Source organism: Ictidomys tridecemlineatus, chromosome 6 (genome assembly GCF_052094955.1).
Source record: "Ictidomys tridecemlineatus isolate mIctTri1 chromosome 6, mIctTri1.hap1, whole genome shotgun sequence".
Lineage (NCBI taxonomy): Eukaryota > Metazoa > Chordata > Mammalia > Rodentia > Sciuridae > Ictidomys > Ictidomys tridecemlineatus.
Window position 1 is genome coordinate 171,833,981 of NC_135482.1, and position 20,903 is coordinate 171,854,883.

The following is a 20,903-nucleotide window of genomic DNA, read 5'->3' on the forward strand; positions in this document are numbered from 1 at the left end:
TTATATAAATAGGGTAGTATTTGCATAGAACCAACATACAACCTCCAGTGTGCTTTGAATCATCTCTAGATTCCTTATACTATCTAATGCAATGTAAATGCTATGCAAATAGATGCTATCGGGTATTGCTTGGGGGAATAATCAATAAGAATAAAAAGTCTGTACATGTTCAATACAGATGCAATATTGTTTTTCCTTAATAGGTACAATTTGTGGTTGGTTGAATTCATGAATGTAGAATCCAAGGATAAAGAGGGCCAACTCTATGCATTAAATACCGTGATTTTGTTTCCAAGTGAATGATCCAGTTTGTACAACAAATGTCAGAGGTAGCCTGTGAGTGAGTGCACAAAAAAAGGAGGCTTCTCATGGTCAACTCGCTTGTGCAGCTCATGGTGTCATTAGAGAAAGCTTTTCCAGTGTCATCATTCTGGAGGAACAAAGGGGTGAGCAAATTGACTCCTCTGTGTCTGACATATATCTCAGGACTTAACAGAGAAGATTAAACTTTTTAGAAACAATTAGTTCTCTCCTAGCTGCAAATAAACTTGAGAGCTCTCCTGAGAGAAAGGATCTTTCCCTTTAATAAGGAGAGATGTTAATTGGATGTGTTGGCAAAATTTGTATGTTTCAGCTAGGCAATTAGTTGTAGTTATCCTTAGTTCTGTGCCATTAGCATCCGTGGTCAAATCTGTGGGAGGGAAACATCACTTCTCCCTCCTCCTTAAGAGAGCCCATATGAGTAGGGTAGGTATGTTCCAAATTCCTTCCCAGTGCTGCTTTCTCCTTGAGCTCTCATTATGCATTCTTTTCCAAACTGGAGCACCCTTGCTTTGTCTTGTTGGCCCCCCTCCCTTTACTAGTCAGATTTCTCAGGCCCACACTGGGTTCTCATATCTCTATATCCACTCCTTAAGAACCCTTAGTCCCAAAGTTTTGGGGTTCAATGGCTACAGGATCCCCAGCTTCAGTCCATTCTGCAGCCTGTGTAAGAGCAGGGGACTGCAGTCAGATTGTCTAGGTTTAAATCCCACCATTGATTTGCTGGCTGTGTGACTTGTACAAGTGACTTAACCTGTCCATGAGTCTCCATGCTCTCATCAGAAAAATGGTGAAACTAATAGCACTTGGGGTTATTGTGAGGACAGTATGAGATAAATGCATATAAAACACTTTGAACAGTACTGGCTACGTTATGCTCAGATATATTAGTGGCTACTGCTGCTGCTGCTGCTATCCTTACTACTACTATAATTCAAAACATCTACCTGGATATGCTACATGAACCCATATTTTTTAGTACAGTTGTGAACCAGGGAATTATATAAGTTATGTCATTTAATCCTTACAACAGCTCTGATTATCTACTGCTTCATAACAAAATACCCCCGAACTGATGGTATTAGATTATTATTTTGTTAGGTACATGAATGCTGACAGTCAGGAATTCCAACCAACCAGCCCAGCAGGGGTGGCTAGTTTTCATCATATCTGGGGGTCTCAGCTGGGGATGATGCAAATAGCTGGGAGCTGACATCAACCAGAAGCTTCTCACACTCTATCTGGTCCCTGAACTGGTGTGACTGGAATGTTAGATTTGACTGGGACCATTTACCGGATCACTTATGCATTCTCACCCGTGTGACTTGGGCTTCTCAGAGCCTGCATGAACCAATATTTTTTAGTGCAGTTGTGAACTATTAGTGTCCTAATAGATATTACCCAGAGAGTAAGTATTCAAGAGCAAGAGACAGAAGCTGCAAGATCTAGCCTTAGGGATCACAAAGCATTGCTTCTCCCATACTTAGTTGACTGACACAGTCACAAGCTTTCCCAGATTCAAAGGCAGGGGACATAGAGCATACCTTTTGTTTGTAGGAGTGTCAATTAATGTGTGGTCCTGTTTCAAGCCTCTAACAGATGAGTATCACTATCAATACAATGATTCTCCTGCATCCAAGAGGAATGTTCCAGGACCTCCAATGAATAACTGAAACTTCAAGTAGTAACAACCATGACATATGCTGTTTTTTTTCCCTATACAAACATACACACATTTAATGCCTTTTCCACCTTAATTAAGCACTTATCACTCTGTAACCGTAACTTTTCAAGTTTGAGGTGCAGGAGCAAAATAGGCACAAGTTTCTTTTTTCTTCTTCACAGTAAAATATTTATTTTTTCCAGTAGGTAGAATATTCATTCTTCCTGTATGCTTTAACTATCTCAGTATATGACTTTTTTTTCTTCCCTAATTAAATTGAGAACCTTCACCTTTTCAGCTAATGGGGATGCTTAATGACTTTTCTTTGGCACATCCATATTGCCAGCATCACTACTCTTATGCTTTGGGCTGTTAGTAAGTTAAATACATTTTATAAACATGACCACTGCAATGCCATGAAAGTCACACTGATAACAGAGATGACTAAGGGACTCATACACAAGGCAGATAGCACATGCGGGATTGATATGATGGATAAAGGGATGATTCACATCTCAGGCAGGATGCAGCCAGACAGCACAAGATTTTATCATGCTACTCAGAACAGCATGCGAAGTAAAACTTATAAATCGTTTATTTCTGGAATTTGCCATGAGCGGAGCAGCTTTCCTCCACTCTGCCCTTCCACCTTGATGTTCTGCCTCACTTCAGGCCCACAGTGATGAAGCCAGACAACCATGGACTGAATTCCCTCAAACCATGACCAAGCCAAATCTTTTCCTTTTCTAAGTTGTTCTTGTCAGGTATCTTGGTCACAGCAATGAAAAGCTGACTACTATATCCTGTTAAGTACTCTACATAGTTTCTATATAAGAATTAATGTCTCTGTTCAATTCTATAACATGCTCAGCGGTTTCCCTTTAAATATTGCATGTTTACCAATTCTTCTGTTCTCTTTTCAAGAATTCACTTATTCTTTCTTTGACTCCATCTAGGTAAGAGTTCTTTAAGAATTTGCTTGTTTCAAGAATTCCAGATTGGTTTTTTTCATATATATCCGTTATTTCTTCAGTTCCATTTATGATTGTTTCATAATTTCTTGAAGTTTTCCTAATGAATTTTATTATTTTATTGCTCCAAAAGTTCTAAATAAACTGAGGAACATATCAAAATCATATAAGCTAGAAAACTCTTTATCAAAAGTTATCTCAGAGACCAAGATATAGATCAGTGGTAGAGTACTTGCCTACCATATATAAGGCCCTAGCTTTTATCCCTAGCACTAGGAGAAAGAAGAAAAAAAAAGCCATATCTACTTTATTTCCTTCATCCTGCCCTCTCCCACAAACAGACTTAACCATTTAAAGATGGAGTGCAGTCATGTTCGGTTTAAAACTGCTTAGGCAACAATGACCCCTGCTTACCTACCTTCTCCTAGCTCTTCGTGATATCCAGTCTCCCAATGCACACACTTTATCCCAAGGTTGAGAATCATCACTTTAAAATATGGGTCAAGAGGTACTAAGTTTGGTACAAACAGATACAACTACCACCATCTGTGCCCGCTCTGAGTGGCTAAGATAATTCAGAGGAATGAAGGAATTCTAACTCAGAAAGAGTAATTTCATAATTCCATAGCCCTAAGCAAGACCAAAATGGGAAGGATGAGTTGCAGATGCATTTTGAGGTTCAGCGTTTAATCAAAAGAAACCCTAGATAGACTATAATTCATCAGCAGCTGTGGGTGATCAAAGAATAATTTGGGGCACCGGACACCAAGAAGAAGTTGAAGGAGACTGGAGGAAAGATATTGAAGGGTAATGGGGTGAAGAAGCACTAAAAGACAGGTTTAGCCGACTGATGGTACTGCTTCTGGTGGGTCTTATTTCCAATTCACAAAATAATCAGAAAAAAAGTCATTGTTCACATTTTAAGGTGTGTTCTGGGTTTTAAAAAAGCAAAAAGAAAGGAAAAATCAGACAACTCTTAAAACTCCATCTGCCTGCCCTGATTAGCATCTTTTAGTTTATAGCAAATAACTGCTGTGGTTCTCAAAATATGACTAGAGATTTTTTTTCCTAGTTTATATGCAGGTATGTGTTTCTTTATATAAATCTGATCAAGATAAAGATTTGCTGATGAAAAGTGAAGAAGAGGTGATAGCTTTGGTAAAAAAAAAAAAAATCACTATAAGATTACGTTTAAACCGCAAGTTCCTTTCAGAAATGAACTGAATTCATGACTTGAATTTTTTTAAAGTCAAAGCAGTTTTTGTGAACACTTTCAAGAAAACAGCTACTTTACAAAGGAAGGTACTGTAAAATTTATTCTTGACTCCACTTAAAAAAAAATTAAGTTACCTTATTTTTTAAAGGAGTTTTAGGTTAAAACAAGTGAGCAGAAAGCACCTAGAATTCCCACATACCCCACCTCCTTCTTTTCCCCACCCCATTTTGTCATTAACATCTTGCATTAATATGGTACAGTTGTTAAAACTGATAGACCAGAACAGAAACATTATTGTTTACTAATGTCCATGGTTTATGTTAGGGTTCAATCTTTGAGTTGTACATCCATGGGTTTGAACAAATGTGTAAAGGGCTACTTGCAGCATCACAGAAGATATTTTCACTGCCCCCAAAAATGCTTGATTCTCTATCCATTCATCTCTTCACTCAACCCCAACTGCTTGGCAACCACTGTTTTTTTGTTGTTGTTGTTGTTTGTTTGTTTTGTTTTGTTTTGTTTTAACTGTCTCTAGTTTTTCTTTTTCCAGAATGTTATGTAGATGTAATCATACAGTTTACATCATATACAGGCGGGATTCTTCCAAGCCTGAAATATACTTCAATATGCATTTAAAGTCCCCTTATGTCCTTTCATATATTGAGAGCTAGCAAAATAGAGTAGAAGTGATATTGTGACAATTCCAAGCTTAAGCCTCAGGAAGGTATAGTAACTTCTTTGGTTCTTTGGGGAATCCTCAGCTGCCATGTAAGAAGTCTTGCTACTATGGCAAAGTTCACATGCAAGAGAGGCCCTAAGATAACACAGGGAATAGAGGTACAATGGCTCTGGCGTCCCAGTTGAGCCTAACTAGGTCCATTTTCCAGACATCCTGGCCAAGGCACAGACATGTTAGTGAATCTTCTTGAAGATTCAAATCCATAAGCTCCCAGATGACTATCGCCTTAACTACTATCACATCAAGTAGGAGAATCATTCATTGGGCCCAGTCAACCTGTAGAACCATTGAGATGATAAACGAGAAGCTATCAAAGTGAGGGTTAGTTTGCTACATGGCAATGGCTATCAGGAACAATCACCTACATTGTTTTCCCTCTATTTCTTTATTTCTCCATATTCTTCAATCTTTCACATAATCATAGAATCTTGTGTCTGAAATTAATTCAATTGAAATCTCCTTTTGTTGTTGTTGTTGCTGTTGTTAACTTTAAATTTTTGGTGGTGGCTCGCTTTAGTTAGTTCCAAAGCTATGTACAAAGAATTATTTCTATCTACCCTACTCTTTGGGTCTCAAAGCCTTATAACGCATGCTGCTGCTGTCCTTGGTGGCCATGTAACTGTTCACAGCTAAATGAATTACCTTCACTCCCTCTGTTGCATTTCTGAGAGCAACGTGAGATTTGAAGTTGGCCAATTTATGTTAACTCTCAGCTGTACACTAATTATTGACCAAAACATTCCCTTAGATGGTCACATGAACCATAAATAAGAATGCTTAGAAGTCTCAGATTATGACAAAATCATTAAATATCGCAACAAGGAATAGTAAATAATGTCCAAACTAAAATCCACAATAGCATGAAATTGAAAAAATATTAAGTATACCTTTAAGAAACTCTAATCCTCCTAGAAAAAAACCAATACCTCTAAATCTAATTTACTACCAAAGACTTTCCTTATCATACCATTAATTTCACTGCATACATAATGCATATGTTACTTTTCGGGTTATAAGCTTCTATTTACTGACTTATTCAACCAATATTTTCTAAGTTCCTTATGTGTGCCAAGTGTGCAATGTTCTGGATTCTAGAAATAAAAGAAAGAGGGAGAAGTGATCCCTACCTCAACCAATTTACAGTTGAGTGAGAAAAGCAGACAACAAGACAAAAAAAAATTCAAAATGCAGTTTAAGAACCATATTAAAAGCAAAATAAAGGACACTTTACAAGAAAGGCAGTTTGAAAAATCAAGGTAAAAGTTCTTGAAATAAATTGTTCATATTGGAGCTGAGTTGTGAAAGAATGGAGGCCTTGCCTGTCCATCTCCCATCTCAGTTTTAGGTTAATTCTCTTTGCCTGATGCATCCTCAGTCAGAGGAAATATCTATTGAGCATTTACAGGCCTGTCTCCTCACTTAGCTGCCCTTCTTAACACTCAACAAGGATGAAACCCCTACCCACCAAATGGGATTCTCTCCCAAAGACTTATTTAGTAGACTTTGTTGTGCATACATCTCCACCCTACTCTAATATCTTAATAAATCTTTCTTTCCTTTATTCCTGAAAATAGCTACTTATCATAAACCCTGTTGTAGCTTTTGCTTTTACTTTCAATATTTCAGTCTTGAGATAAAGCCATGGTGCTGCATCCTGCATCCGGCTGATCTTTACACTACTGGAACAATAGTTCCTTTTCTCCCCAGAAGATTTTCATGTCTACTTTCATTTATCAGATTCTTGGAATGCTAGGGATGCCATGGGTCTTACAAGGCCCCTTTCCAAGGAAGGTCAGACAAATGAGGTCATTGATCATGAGACCACCAACACGAACTTGAAGAATGAGGGTCCTCAATTTCACCACAAACGTGTTAGGCCGTTCTACCTTGGGCTTAGTGTCATGAAACTCAACTTAGTGTAGAGACTAATCTCCCTGGATTCTTTATTTTTTTCCAGCAGAATGAAACTTAAGATCTCCTCTCCTAAAAGTCACAAACTGGTGGTCCATTGGGGAATCTGCAGATAGATTTGGTTTGATACTCACATGGTTTTTAAATATTTTAAGTTGATCACATGTAAAATTTAGGAGATTTCACATACAATCTGAATCTCTGTTTTCTTTTAAAACATTAGATTTGGCATCTTTTAAAACGTTAGATTTGGCACACGTAACCCACATTCCAACTGAGAACCAGCTATTGTGGAGAGGTAGCTTTGCTTGAAATGCAAACACATGTTCTCCATCTCACCTCAGCACCTACTCAAGCCCTAGCAGGCATTTAATTTTTCATCCAAGTTCAGCTCCTTCACTCCACAGAAAAAGAAACAGACCCAGAGAGACCTAAAGACTTACCCAGATTCAGAGTTGGTTGTTTGTACAACCAGAACCAGATGTTGAACGAGAGCCTCTTTGCCTCACTCTCTCCTTCCAGGTACTTTTCTACCTTGCTTTCATCTGTGACTAACTATTCACTGTGATTAACAACTTTAGGCTGGCGTCCTCCCAAGGAGAGTGGAATAACTGAACATATAACTCCATGCAAAGACTAATCATGGCTTGAGTATTGACATTTTTATTTTGAAGAAGTTTAATTATTTTGACTTTTTAAATTTCCAGATGCAATACCTCTTTTCTGTGCCACACTGTAGCAGGTGGATAAATATGCAGGTAAAAAAGCAACAGGCAAGCATATTTTTTTTTTTTTTTTTGAGAGAGAGAGAGAGAGAGAGAGAGAGAGAGAGAGAGATTTTTTAATTTTTTTTTTTTTTTTTTAGTTTTTGGCGGACACAACATCTTCATTTGTATGTGGTGCTGAGGGTCGAACCTGGCCCGCACGCATGCCAGGCGAGCGTGCTACCACTTGAGCCACATCCCCAGCCCAACAGGCAAGTATTTTATTCATCTTGTCATTGTATGTCCATGTCCCATGACAAGTACTTCCTTCTCACAATCACTTCTAGTACCTAAATGGGGAGAATTCACTAGAAATAATATGTCACAGATTGACTTTATAACACAGGTGCCATTGATTTTCCTTTTATCTTCGGCCCTGGTGGGGGATAGTTAGCAATTGCTATTGCATACTCATTATCACCAACTTCCTTGCAATAAAATGTCCTGTCAGTGCTTATGGACCCTTTTCTAAGTGGTGATATGGTACTTTAACTAGAACACTCTTTCACAACAGCCAGGAACAGCCACAGAATTCCAGAAGACATGCCTGCCTGTTATCTCAACCTATGGGTGGGCTCTTAATATTGTGTACTTTTTTCCCCCAGGAAGCTAATTAACAGACAGTATTTCCTTTTTATGTTCTCTGAACAAGAGGCACATCTCAACAAAAGTGTGAAGACTTCAGATTGGCTAGAGCTTTTTATAACCTTTTTCTTCCCTTGAGATGTCCAGGGCCTCACAATGAGGTGCTTTGTGAGCCTAATGCCAAGGTTAATTTGGCACCTCCATCACAGAGAGCATGTGCAGACTGTGACAGGCTTTCAGGGAAGCCACTGCCCACATGTGTTCTCTGGCTTCCTCATTGGCGTTCGGGAAGAAGGGGCTGGTTCTTCCCGGGGAGCTGGGTGCTATGACAGATGAGACTTTTGTGCAAGAAAATAAATCCTGCACCTTTGATGTGCTGCTTTAAACTTAAAGACCACTTTGGACCTGAAATTGTAAGGTAAGCAGTGCTCAGCCACAATTCTTGAACTTTGAAACTGTGGGTGTAATTTGAGGACGTTCCTTGAAACTCTTTTGTTGCTTAATGTGAAACTTTAACATGCTGCCTAACCTCTTGCCTTTAAGAAATAACAGCTCACTGACAAATGTGCACACACAGCAGTGATTTAAAAGAAAAAAGTCACTGTTTCAGAAAATAAAAAGTCTTCCATAACAAAAGGGTCATGTAGATTTGTTGAGCTTTTACACATGTGTGGAAGTGTCCACACAGTGCTGTGTTTTCTCTCTGCTCTCAATCAGTGTAATCAGTATGCTTTAAGATAGGATCAAATTATTTTTGCCACATGAGATCTGAGTAGAGGATCAATCTGAGAGAGAGAAAACTGGCCCTGGTAGAATTGTAACCAAATGTCATTCCAGATCTGTGGGTCTTTATCCTAAATGTCATTTGGTGCTTGCTTTAGGCACAGGAGGAGATTAGTTAAACCCTAATGCTACAATAGCACTGGTGTAGCTTTGGGAGATGTGGAAAATCTGTTGGGATCAGGTGCTGGCGTGTGCAGGGCAGCTTCTTGTCATTGTGGCAAATTAAATTGGGAAGTTGGGAATTATTATAGTACAGACTGGGAGCCAGGGATTTGTCAGACACAAAATGATGTAGAACAAGTTCAACATCGTATAAGGTAATTACTTGTCTGATGTTAACAAAATCCAATCTTTCTGTGGAAATTTACAGGACCTTTTAATGTTTTTGTTCAAGTTTAACCTGACTCCAAAGGTGGAATACTCAATGCTATTAACTAACCGATCTGTTTGCCAGAGGACATCACCATAAAATACTTACCTGCAGTAGGAGAAAATAAGATGCTGAATCTTCTTTTTTGAGCTTTGGAGACCTTAAAGGACAAGACATAGAGTATAAATGAGTTGCTGCTATTTTCCCAAATCTTTGCCCACACATTCCTACTTTTCAATGTTTGCCTTTGTCTACTCTACAGGGACTAAACAAGTTATGGTTATCCCAAACTTCCCCTGAGATCGCCTAAACCCCCCACCTTTTTTTTTTTTTTTTTTTTGGCCCTTTACACAAACAGCATCAATCTGCATTCATATCTCCCTCCACACAAAACCATCAGAGTCCTCCTCAATATAGTCATTCTCACCTGTAGTAGTGGTTTACATTTTTGTATAAGTCCCCTGTGCCTATTGCTGTGACACGTGTTCCCTCCTGTGTGCAGACTGAGGTGAGGCCCAGAAGATGCCCTGCCGAAAATCTGGAGGTGTAGCCTTAGCTGGGAAACCACCCTGCGGGCATTTTCCTTCCTGGACAAAACTTCCTCTCCTGACCACAGGTGTTCTCTTGACTGCTTTTCACCACACTGCTGATTAGCTGCACACTGCTTATGTAAGACATTTATTCACCCTCTGGATAAGAATGTTGACACTACCTTTGGCCTAGAAGGAAGAACATTTCCCCACAAGTCGCACAGTAAGGAATGTGGGGTCTCAGAGGGACCATTGGAGGATTTTTCTTCTCTCTCCTTGCTAGTCTTAGCACACACTTCTAAAGTGGTTCAAGCAAAAAGGTGAAGGTTCCCCAGGAAGCCAAGCTGGGGCTGTTTACTTTGTGCAGCCAGGACACCCAGGATGTGGCCTCTGAGGAGTAGCTGTGGGCTTGGATGAGCATTCCAGTGTACCCTTGCCTTGGGAAAGAGTTATTTTTAACTTGACAACCTTGCTACATTTCTACATATCTGCAATCCAAATACCCTTGCAAGTGAGAATAAATATTTAAGAAACTTGTTAGCTTCATTGACTAGACAATATAGAGAGCCATTCTCAGTAATTTCTTCTTTTGTTCTAATAAAATAAAAAGGAAAAAAAAAAAGGAGTGGGGGGAGAGAAACAGAAGTGGAATATATTGCCTTGTCGTTTCAGAGAAAATTGCCTAACCATGGAACAGAAAAAATAAATTTCAAAATTTCTCTATTTCTTTTGTCAAATATGACACCTCTTGTATTGAAAGAGTCACTCGGGTTCTTGGGTTTTTCGTCTCTGGGAGTCTGGGGCATTTTCATCTTGGATGTGCTAAGCCTGATTTCTCAGCATGGGAAGTTTGAGTAACATTTCCCAAAAGGTAGACGAAGGCGCAGGAATTATATGCTAGGAATAAGGACTCTCTGCTCGAGAGCTCACACTGATAGACTGTCGTGCTGTTGGTCTCTAGAGCTAATAGTTTTGTTGTTGTTGTTGTTGTTGTTTTTTAACTTTCATTTTTTAGTTAATGAAGAAAAGACTGAAAAAAAAGAGCTGAAATTAGCCACTACAATGTTGTATCCCACTGGAAGAATCCAATCATTCTAAAAGTTTTCACTGGGATTACATGGGCACACAACTCTATATGAACAAGTGCTCAGAGATGCAATTAGAGCAATTAAACCATTTTATTTTTAAATTTTTTGGTACCGTGGATTGAACTCAGGGGCTCTTAACCACTGAGCCCCATTCCCAGCCCTTTTTAAAAATATTTTATTTAGAGACAAACCCTAGGAAGGCAAAAAACTATGATATTAAAAGTGAATAATTCTCACTGGATCCTTTGTAGACAAGATGGAAAATAAGTCAGACATTCGGTCTCATCTAGACAAAGTCATCTTAAGTGCAACCTATTCTCCTTAAGCCTGGCAGCAGCTCTTAGAGGGCTCACAAAGAGTTTCTTGACAATTTATAGAAGCTTTTGTGAACTTTATACACATCCTTCCCAGGTGCCATAAGGACAGACCATGAGCAGAGCCAAGCAGTACTCAACCCCTGGAATCAAATCGATTTTTTAAATAATTGTCATAACAGTAAGATGGGTCAAGGGAAAAATTACACTGGGAAACCTGTAGAGAGGAAGAATATTAAATGTATGTAGTGTTCTTGAGTTGATTCTGTAGCAATGCCAGAGAATGGAGAATTGAGCAATTTCCTTGAGAATCAGTCAGTGTGAAGCACTTGGAATAAAATGCCTGGACAGCTTCCGAGCTTAGTTTGTCAGCATTTATTCAACTAGGAGACTGTTCCTTATTGTTGTCTTTAGATAGTTTCAAAAGGAACTTATACATGCGGCTCAATTTTCTCAAATTGCCAAGGTTCTAAAGTGGCTTATTGAAGAAATGGTCTCTTGAACATCCAAAAGAGATGCCATAGAATCCAGAAAATCCAGCATGGGTTCACTAAAAAGGAAACCCATCATTTTTTTTTCCTTAATGTGTTACCAGCCTGGTAGGTAGATAGCATGCTATTTAGCCTAAAGTAATTTGGTTAAAACCATATTGCTCAATGCAATGCATTGGTTGAAAACAGGTATCTCCTGTGAGAAGTTCAAAGATGAAAGATAAAACACGAACCAGTTTTACAGCACTGTGTCTTTAAAAATTCTTTCATAATTTTTAAACTTTTGTTTTTTATAATTTTATGTACATTAAATTAATCACCAAATAATTGTTCTATCTAGACTATAAAATTTTAAACAATTGTTTAGAAGATAAGTTAAGGATCCAACAATAAGAGATAATTATATGAAACTTATAGGGTGGTGGAACAATCAAATACAATTTAAAGTTGTGTTTAAAAAACACGTGCTTATTATAGGAAAGTAGTAAATAGAAACCTGAAAAAAAATTAATCATAGTTCCATTCAAGTAGTGACAATGAATAACTGTACATGAGTGTGTAGTAGTTTTTCATGTGCTTTCCTGAAAATTATATATGATCTTTTCCCTACTACAAGGTATTTGGAAGCTAGCATTCTTTTTTAAGTTTCTTCATCTATTGCTAGATGTTTGCATTCATCTAAATTAACAGCTGAGCTTTTAGATTGTTTCAGTTATTCCACATAATAAGCAATGCTTGATAGAATTAATGGACTAAAACTCTCTTAGAATTAAAAAAATGAAATGACTGAGCAAAAGTAGAGTATGAACAAAAATACATAAGGCACCAAATTGGTGGCAATTATGTCCAATAACACACAATAATGACCAGCCTGAGAAAGATACTGATTGGCATTATTTCCTTTTAACAAGAACATTATCTTCTTAACCAAATTGTTTTTTGTTCAAATCACTTTTAGCTAAATTGAATGTGGCCAAATTCATGAGAAACAATAGTTCAAGAAAACGTAATAGAGAAAATACACTTGAGTTTCACTGAGGAGTTTTATAAATCTGTCATGGCATCATTGGAGATAAGATTGAGAAATTTTAAATAACTATAAATAAATAGAAGAAAGACCAGAGAGGAAAGGGAAGAGGAAAAAGAAGGAGACCAGAGAAAATGAAAATACCAGGGACTGAAGTAGAGCAAATTATATCCCCTGCATGTGCAATTATGTCAAAATGAACCACAATATTATGTATAACTATAATGCATTAATAAAAAAGGAATACATATCAAACTAATGCAATTAGACTGATTATTAACTGTTCAAATGAGCATATTTAGAGGGTGCACATTAGCAACATGGGGGAGGGTGACTATTGCAAAACTCATAGTCTTGCTCTAATGAGCATTTCTATCAATGTTTTAGATAAATTCATGTTTAATAAATTTCTGTATAAAAACCAAGAAGAATAATACACTCACGCATCAACAAAATCAAAATCCAAAATCCAAACATATCTTAACAGGTTGGAATAATGAGCTATATAATCATGAAAAATATAAGATTATTTACTTTGCTCCATAAGAATTAATGCACAGCTACTTGGAATAATTTGTACTTGTTTAATTAGACTCCATTATTTTATTTAATCATGAATTCCATAGACAAGGAAGGTAATGTGATCTTTGGTGGTATGTTCTAAGTATGTTCATTCATCTAATTGTTAATCTAACTAATTGCATTAGCTCAGCCTATATTTCTTAATCTTATCTCCAATGATACCACGAAGAATTTACAAAATGCTCCATTGAACTTTAATATCATCTTTGGTGAAATTTTCATAAATGTAGAGGAATATAAGAGAGGAACATGCTATATGCCAAGTCTAGCACTAGTCAGATGCTCCATTACAGCCCCACCCCCACATGGCTTTCATTGCTTGTGAATATACACATCATTCTTGAGCTACCCCCCTCATAATCCTGCAACTCAAATATTCACCCATCCAGATGATGACTTCAAAACTTCCCACTCCAAAAGTTCTTTTTATTTGAATATGACTGAGATGTTTGTGAGTAAATATGTAGTAGTTGGTCTGCCAGTGCAGGCATAATCTTTGAATCTGTAGAAATGCAAAGAATAATTATTAGGTTTTGTAACAAAGAATGGTTGCACAGTCAAAGCCCTTCAGGGACAGTGCTGTGGTTAAAAAATAATAATAATAATATTCTTCTATTATGGTAGTGAGTATGGGTAAGTTTCCAGATGGAGTGGAACAAACCATGAAAATCTGGAAGGCCCATGCAGTCCCAGGAGATGGTATGCTTTTACCCAGCTCAGCCTGGGCACCAAAGGCTTGAGAAGAATGAGCACACTCTGCTATGGTTTAAAGACTCAGGAGGGAATGAAAACCATTCTCTTTCACCTCTCCCTGCTGCTAGAACTGTTTATCTAGTAGTAGAGGTTTCTGCATTCTTCTTTGATTTGTTTCTACAAGGATTCATTCATTTCCTTTGCATCCATCTGCATCTGCTCATTGTTGGACAGAGGCTCAGTCCTTTGTCCTATTCTTAGAGTGACTCTCAACAGGGCGTGATTTCCATTGCTCTTCATGTGGTATAACTGGAGAGAAAGTAGTAGCTGTAACTTGGAGTCCAGGCATAGGTTCATACCCAGGTCCTGCCACAAGCCAGTTGGAGGAATTGCATGGAAGTTTTCTCAGTCTGTTTCCCCATGGGTGAAAATAGAGGCAATAATAATATTATTTGTCAGGATAGACATGAAAATTAAATAACATATGATAAGCAATTTAGCAGAATGACTGGATCATTCAATACAAATTCTATTTGCTATTGTTGTTTTTTTAATTATCCTTTTTTCTTCCAACCCTTTACACCCCTTAGGCTAGTGAACACTGATGTAAAGTAGTACATGATCTTCAGGGCAAGCTGCAATTACAGGAACTAGCCATCTACTCCTGAGATAAAATGTAGAACCCAGACAGCTTAATACAATAAGATAGTCAGAAGAAAGATGAAGGGTTAGCAATGAGCCTCATCCTTCCTTACCTCCTCACTCAATCTCAGTAAGCACATTCTTTAGTCTCTACCTGAAAACTATCACCTTAGTCATAATTTCCTAGACCCATGAGAGCCTAGTCTTATTTCTGCTCTGTCACTACTGAACAGACAGTAATTCTTTTTTTTTTCCTGGAATTTTAAAAGAGTAGTATTAAAAAGCCCTCATATAATTGCAATCCACTTGAACAATTTACAATTTATCCCAGTCACATCCATATTCTCCCATGACAACCACCATCAGATTTTTTATGAAGTGAATTTCAGACATCATCTGTTTATCCATAAATATTTCAGTTTGTACCTTGAACTTAATACCCCCAATTTGGTTTTAACACTTCATTTTTTCCTTGGTCTTCATTTTCATTTAAGCAGGTGTTTGAATTAATTAGTCATAAAATATTTCAGAACAACAATTCTTCACCATCTGATAAAAGAGAGAATTTTGTAATGGATCACAGGAGAAATATTTTTTACCCATGAAGAGTTTTCACTCGCCACATTTTCAACTCTTTCCAATTGGGATGCATTTTACAAAGGAGAGCAAATGCTATTTAATTGATAATGTTGATTTTTCTTTCTTAGTGGTACATAATGATTCATTACTCACAGGATGCTGTCTTAGTAATAAAGAAACACAATAGGTAAAAGATAAATGAATACACACACAGTAAAACTACCTGATTATGCATATCTATATGAATAATAAAATGAAAAATAAAGGTACAGTAATTGAATACATAAATCCTGAGAGAATAAATACTTCTGAACACCTCAGGATGCAACTTGGAGAGTCTGACAAAGAAATCAAATACACATAAGCATTTTATCCCAACAGATACAGAACATACTTAATGTGGAGTGTGAAGCTTAAAAATTCTCAAGATAAGCTTTTCTGTCTGTTATTAACATTTCCATAATCAAAATCCTTTTTTCTTTTTCATTGCTATTTCCCTCACTTATCCCCTTATCTTTCAAAAGCCTTTAAAATGGAAGTAACAGAAATGCACAGTGTGGACCACAGAAGGAAGGGGGAACATGAGGTGGCCCCAAGGGGCTGGGACACACACAAGTCAGTCAGATGGAAACAGCTGGTATGTTTATGTGACCACACTGTTTCTGCCTTAGCTCATTTGACAGTCAAATACATCTTTTAGACATTTTTAGAACTGCATAGTAAAGAAGAAGGTTTAAAGGCTGATGTGCTAAGGGATCTCGGGGGAAGTCCTGTGGCTTTGGGCAATCAGCTGGGGATTCCCCAAGCTTCATTTTCCTTATATTAAAAATTAGCAGTCTAAAGAGTTCACTGGGTATATGAGAATGGGGGCAGGGATTTTCAACTCTTTTGTTCACTACTGTATCTCCAGAACCTGAAGCAGTATCTGAGACATAATGGATGCTCAGCAGATGCTGAATGGGTGAGGGAATAGGAAGAATTTTAGCTACCAAGCTCTGGAACAAATGCAGTGAAGGAGAGAATTTATGTCTAATCAGTGCAAATGATCCAAGAATGTTCATCAAACAGTGCTGACCGAAAAGATGTTGCCCATATACATATTTACCACTTTTCAAACATACACAGATTTAACTGTGATGAATACTACATTTTAAAACCATATAATTAATATTATGTAGCACTTTGTGAAATTCTTTGACAATATAAGCAAACATGACGTAGCACTTAGTTTATCAGACTTACTAAGCACTTTAAACAATTAGCTGGTCTAATTTTTACATACTACACTATCGATACGCAAACTCTCCCTAGTTTGCATATAAGGACTCTGAGATAAAGAAAGGCAAAGTGACAGAACTGATATTCAAACCCAAGCAATCTGATTGCAGTCTGCTCTTAACCATATGCTTTATTAATATTACTAAGGAGTCACCTTTCTAGCTGAGCAAGACTTCACCTTTGAGAAATCTGGTTTTTATTGTTGGATGACTCGATAGTTCCCTGACTTTGAAATTTTAGCACTACAATGACATTGAAGATCACTTCTAGCCCATAAATGCCATGATTCTATATAGCAAGTTCTGATCAATATTTGAGTCACATTAAAACAGCAGTACAAGGTGAATTCAGAGAAACATTGGCCATTTCTCCTGAGATCCATGGAGGTGATCTATAAATCTCCCTCCATTTAGAGATTAGGAAGCCATGTCATACCATTCCCAGAAATGTTGGCACCAGTCCTGGGGTTAAAAGAATGTGTTGATGTCAGTTAGCACATGGCCTTGTTTCATTTTAGCAGGAGACTCTCTTCCTTCAGGGGCATGTCAGAGGTCATTTTTATGCCTTGGTTGATTCCAGGTCCCAATAGTCAATTGCAGATTCCACTGACACATCAGCCCAGCAGCTTGTACAGAACCAGCCAAGCCACATTGATTTATGACCTTCCCTCTTGGGACTTTCATTAACCAAAATTATGACACCCTGGAGACCCTTGGAGAGAGTCAGAGTTGGCATTCATTTTATTTTTAGCTTAATGCTTCCCCTTTCTCTCATTTTAAATCTGCCCTTTCTCAGTGGCTGCTTCTGAAAGCCAGAAGCTTTCAGTTGGTTTCAACAACAGTAGTTAGCCTCATTATGGGAGGAGGACTAGGAAAACCAAAATAAAGAAGCACCTTCTCCTGGAAAAGAAAAAAATATCTGAGGTAGTAATTACTCCATTGTCTGAAATAATCCTATTAGGCATTGCCTTTCCATCAAAATTAACCAGCACAAAGGACCTGGAAAGAGAATGGAGCTGGTGGAATAAAATATTGCTTTCATTTAGCTACTGGTCAAAAGAGATAACTTAAATTATCTATTTTTTTCCTTACCAAGAAGTACAAAAGTGGTCACCAATTCTTGACCATAGCAACATAATATCCGTATATTGGGTTTTTTTCCTTATTTTTTTGTCCTCAACTTGATAGCCTCTTGGATGTTTTATAGCATTTATAGCATTAGGTCAATAGTTCTATATTTTTCCTATATAATATAATAGTTCTATATTTTTCCTTTTTTTTTTTTTGGTCATGGAGTCTTTAAGAATGTGAAAAATGCTACAGAGCTGCTCTTTGAAAAGTTATATAAATTGCAAAAATGCCAAGTGGTCAGGTATTCTCCAATTCCAATCCCACCAAACCACGAGGCAAGACATGATTAAGTACTGATCTTAAGCAAGACTTCACCTTTGAGGAATCTGGTTTTTATTGTTGGGTGACTCGCTAGTTCCCTGACTTTGAAATTTTAGCTCCAATAACACAGGACTCCACTTCCTCTCTCCCTCCTTTATTGTCATTGTTGTGACATTTCCAATACAGTTTGTAAAAGGTCTGTCACAAGCTGTTCCATCATTTCCTTTTCATCAGGATTAGTAAAGCATTGATATATATGTATATATAAATATAATATATATATATATATATATATATATATATATATAAATATAATATATATATATATATATTTAGTTTAGTTTGGTAACAACTCTCTTGCCCCAAATCAAAACAAAAACAAAATATCAAATTTTTTTCAAGGTAAGACAGCTTCATTAAGTTCTATCACATGCAACAATCTGTGAATGCATTAAAGGGAATTCTCACCAAATCCAAAGACAGTGCAATTCCATATTTTGCAGAGAAAACCTCAAATAAAATACACTATTGGTGTGGAACCTCTTCTATTAATTTATTTTTTTCTCACTGACACCAAAAACTCTCAACAATTACAAAAAAAAAATCATTGAATGAGTGTAATACTAAATCTTTGTTTAGTGGAGTATTACATGTGGTAACTAAGGGATCACAAATAGGAAATGGGCAGGATGAGAAGAACCTCCAGTGACAACTTCAGGAAAGACAGTGGACTGGAAATATGAAGTTGAGAAATTACTATGGGTTCAACTTTTGGCAGTTTCTCCCCTCAGGTCCTGAGTGTTCACTGGAAAGGATCATCGTAGCTAAAGAGATCCTTGTGCTGTATTTGTGGAGGGAGTAGGATGAATCAAACTAATACCCACCGTTGTTACTTCTCTTTCTCGTAGAGGAAGCACTTGGACACCTCCCTTCCCAGTAGAAGTTTCCAGGCTCTCTTCAGAGTCAGACTTTGTGAATCACTAAAATTAGAGGAGGAGCAGGTGCCACAGAATTACATTTAGGCAAATAAAACAGAAGCTAAACTCTTCATTCAAGAGAGTTTGCAATCAGGGGTCTCTAGTTTCCCTTTAGAAAAAGCTTCAAACTCTGTAAGGGTCCAGATGACATCTGAAAGAGCCTGTCTTCCTCCCTTGTGCTATGAAATATATACTGTAGAGTACCTATGCATAATTAAATTAATAAAAACATAATGACTCTACACTGGGAAATTCAAACAGTTTGGGGTTGGGCAAGAAATAATTACTGTCAATGTGAGGAATTTTGGGCCTATATGTATATTAGAATATAATCCGATTTTTTTTTCTTTCTGGGAGGTCATATCCCTCTTCTCTCCCCATTTCTGTCTTCTTTGCTCTTCCGTACACAATGCACTCCATAGTGAAGTCCCTATGCATCCCACAATTCTGAGGATTAACAAAATTTAATGTTACTCCCTCTTCTTTTGATTGGTCTCACAAAACCTGCCTGTTGAGTTGATCACTTGCAAAAATAAACTTTATCAGGATCTGCTTCCAAAGGGGAGCCACAAGTTCAGCGGAAAATCTTTGTTATGGTTTAGATGGGGTATCCCCCAAAAGTTCATGTGTGAGACAATGCAAGAAGGTTCAGAGGAGAAATGATTGTGTTGTAAGAGTCTTAACCCAATCAGTGATTTAATCCCCTAATAGGGATTACCTGAGTGGTAATTGAAGTGGTAGGGTGTGGTTGGAGGAGGTGGGAATTGAGGCGTGGCTTTGGGTAGATATTTGTATCTGGAGAGTGGATTCTCTCTCTCTGCTTTCTGATCACCTTGTGAGCTGCTCCCCTCTGCCATACCCTTCTGCCATGTTGTTCAGCCTTACCTTGAGCCCCAAGAAATGGAACCGGCCTTTTGAGAACTAAGACCTCCAAAGTTGTGAGCCCTATAAATCAACTTCCCTCTACATTTGTTCTGGATGGGTCCTTTTAGTCACAGCAGTGAAAAAGCTAACTAAAACAGTCCTCATTACCTCTTATCTTGTAATCCCATCATTACAGTCTGGCTTCCAATTTTGGTCCCTCTGTGTCACCAAGTTCAAACTTCATCACACTAGTACTGGCATCTGAGCCATGCTCCCTGCATTCAAGAGTAAGGTACAGTGCAAGTGGATAAATTAAAGACACCCACTAAATGTTTTTATAAAGTATTTGTTGTTTATCTGAAATTCAATTTTAAATAGGTAGCCTACATTTTTCTTTGCTATATTTGGCAACCTTACCAAAGAGGCAACATCATCAAGACTGCACAAATCCTTTACTTGGTGTCCTGCCACCTGAAAGGACCGTGAGACCTTTGTTAAGCTACCAAAGAAAAAGCTGCACATCATCAAGGGTCTGCACCTGACAAGATCAGCCAGCTAAGGCAGAAAGAAAGTAAGTCAGGCAAAGCACAAGACTTGGGATATTTCCTTACTTATGTGGAATTAGAAAGGTTTCAATAATTGAATAAATTGTAACAGCTAGAAAAGTTTAATTCTTTAAACAGAAACTGAGGACTATCATAAATATCGCCAGTCTAAAATTCTTGCTTAATATTATCAACATAAATAAATATGAATTCAGCTGAGAAAAAAATGCTCAAGTGTAAATGGGCTGACATAAAAATCATGGCTCCACTTGATAAGAGCTTCATGGACACACAGCTGAGCTGACCCAGCCACACCCACCCACAGGGCCTCACTCTCCTCCTTCAAAGTTCATCTGAGGACCTTTCAACTTTTCAAACTTTCTGTTCAAACACAGTGTTGACATCTCTGGAATTTACTGAAGACCGTTATCAGAAAATAGCATCTGAAATCATATCGGGTACAATTTGAGGCAATGAGTAATGAAGATTTCTTTTGGCTATAGTTGTGGTTTCCTGGCTTCTAACATATACTAGTTTGAACTTTATCATAAACGGTTTATTGGGGGAGGGGGAGAGACT

At 37.6% G+C, this 20,903-nt stretch overlaps 1 protein-coding gene across 3 annotated transcripts in view; it reads left to right on the forward strand.

The window, feature by feature from the left end:
• The first annotated feature begins 8,445 nt into the window (after nt 1-8,445).
• Nucleotides 8,446-20,903, forward strand: part of Stard13 (StAR related lipid transfer domain containing 13) — a 473,503-nt gene continuing 461,045 nt past the window's right edge. The window contains exon 1 of one of the 3 annotated variants that reach the window (XM_013360729.4): nt 8,446-8,588. The gene's annotated coding sequence lies outside the window, so the exon portion shown is untranslated. The remainder of the gene's footprint in view (nt 8,589-20,903) is intronic. The other 2 variants (XM_078016122.1, XM_078016123.1) reach the window with 2 other exon arrangements.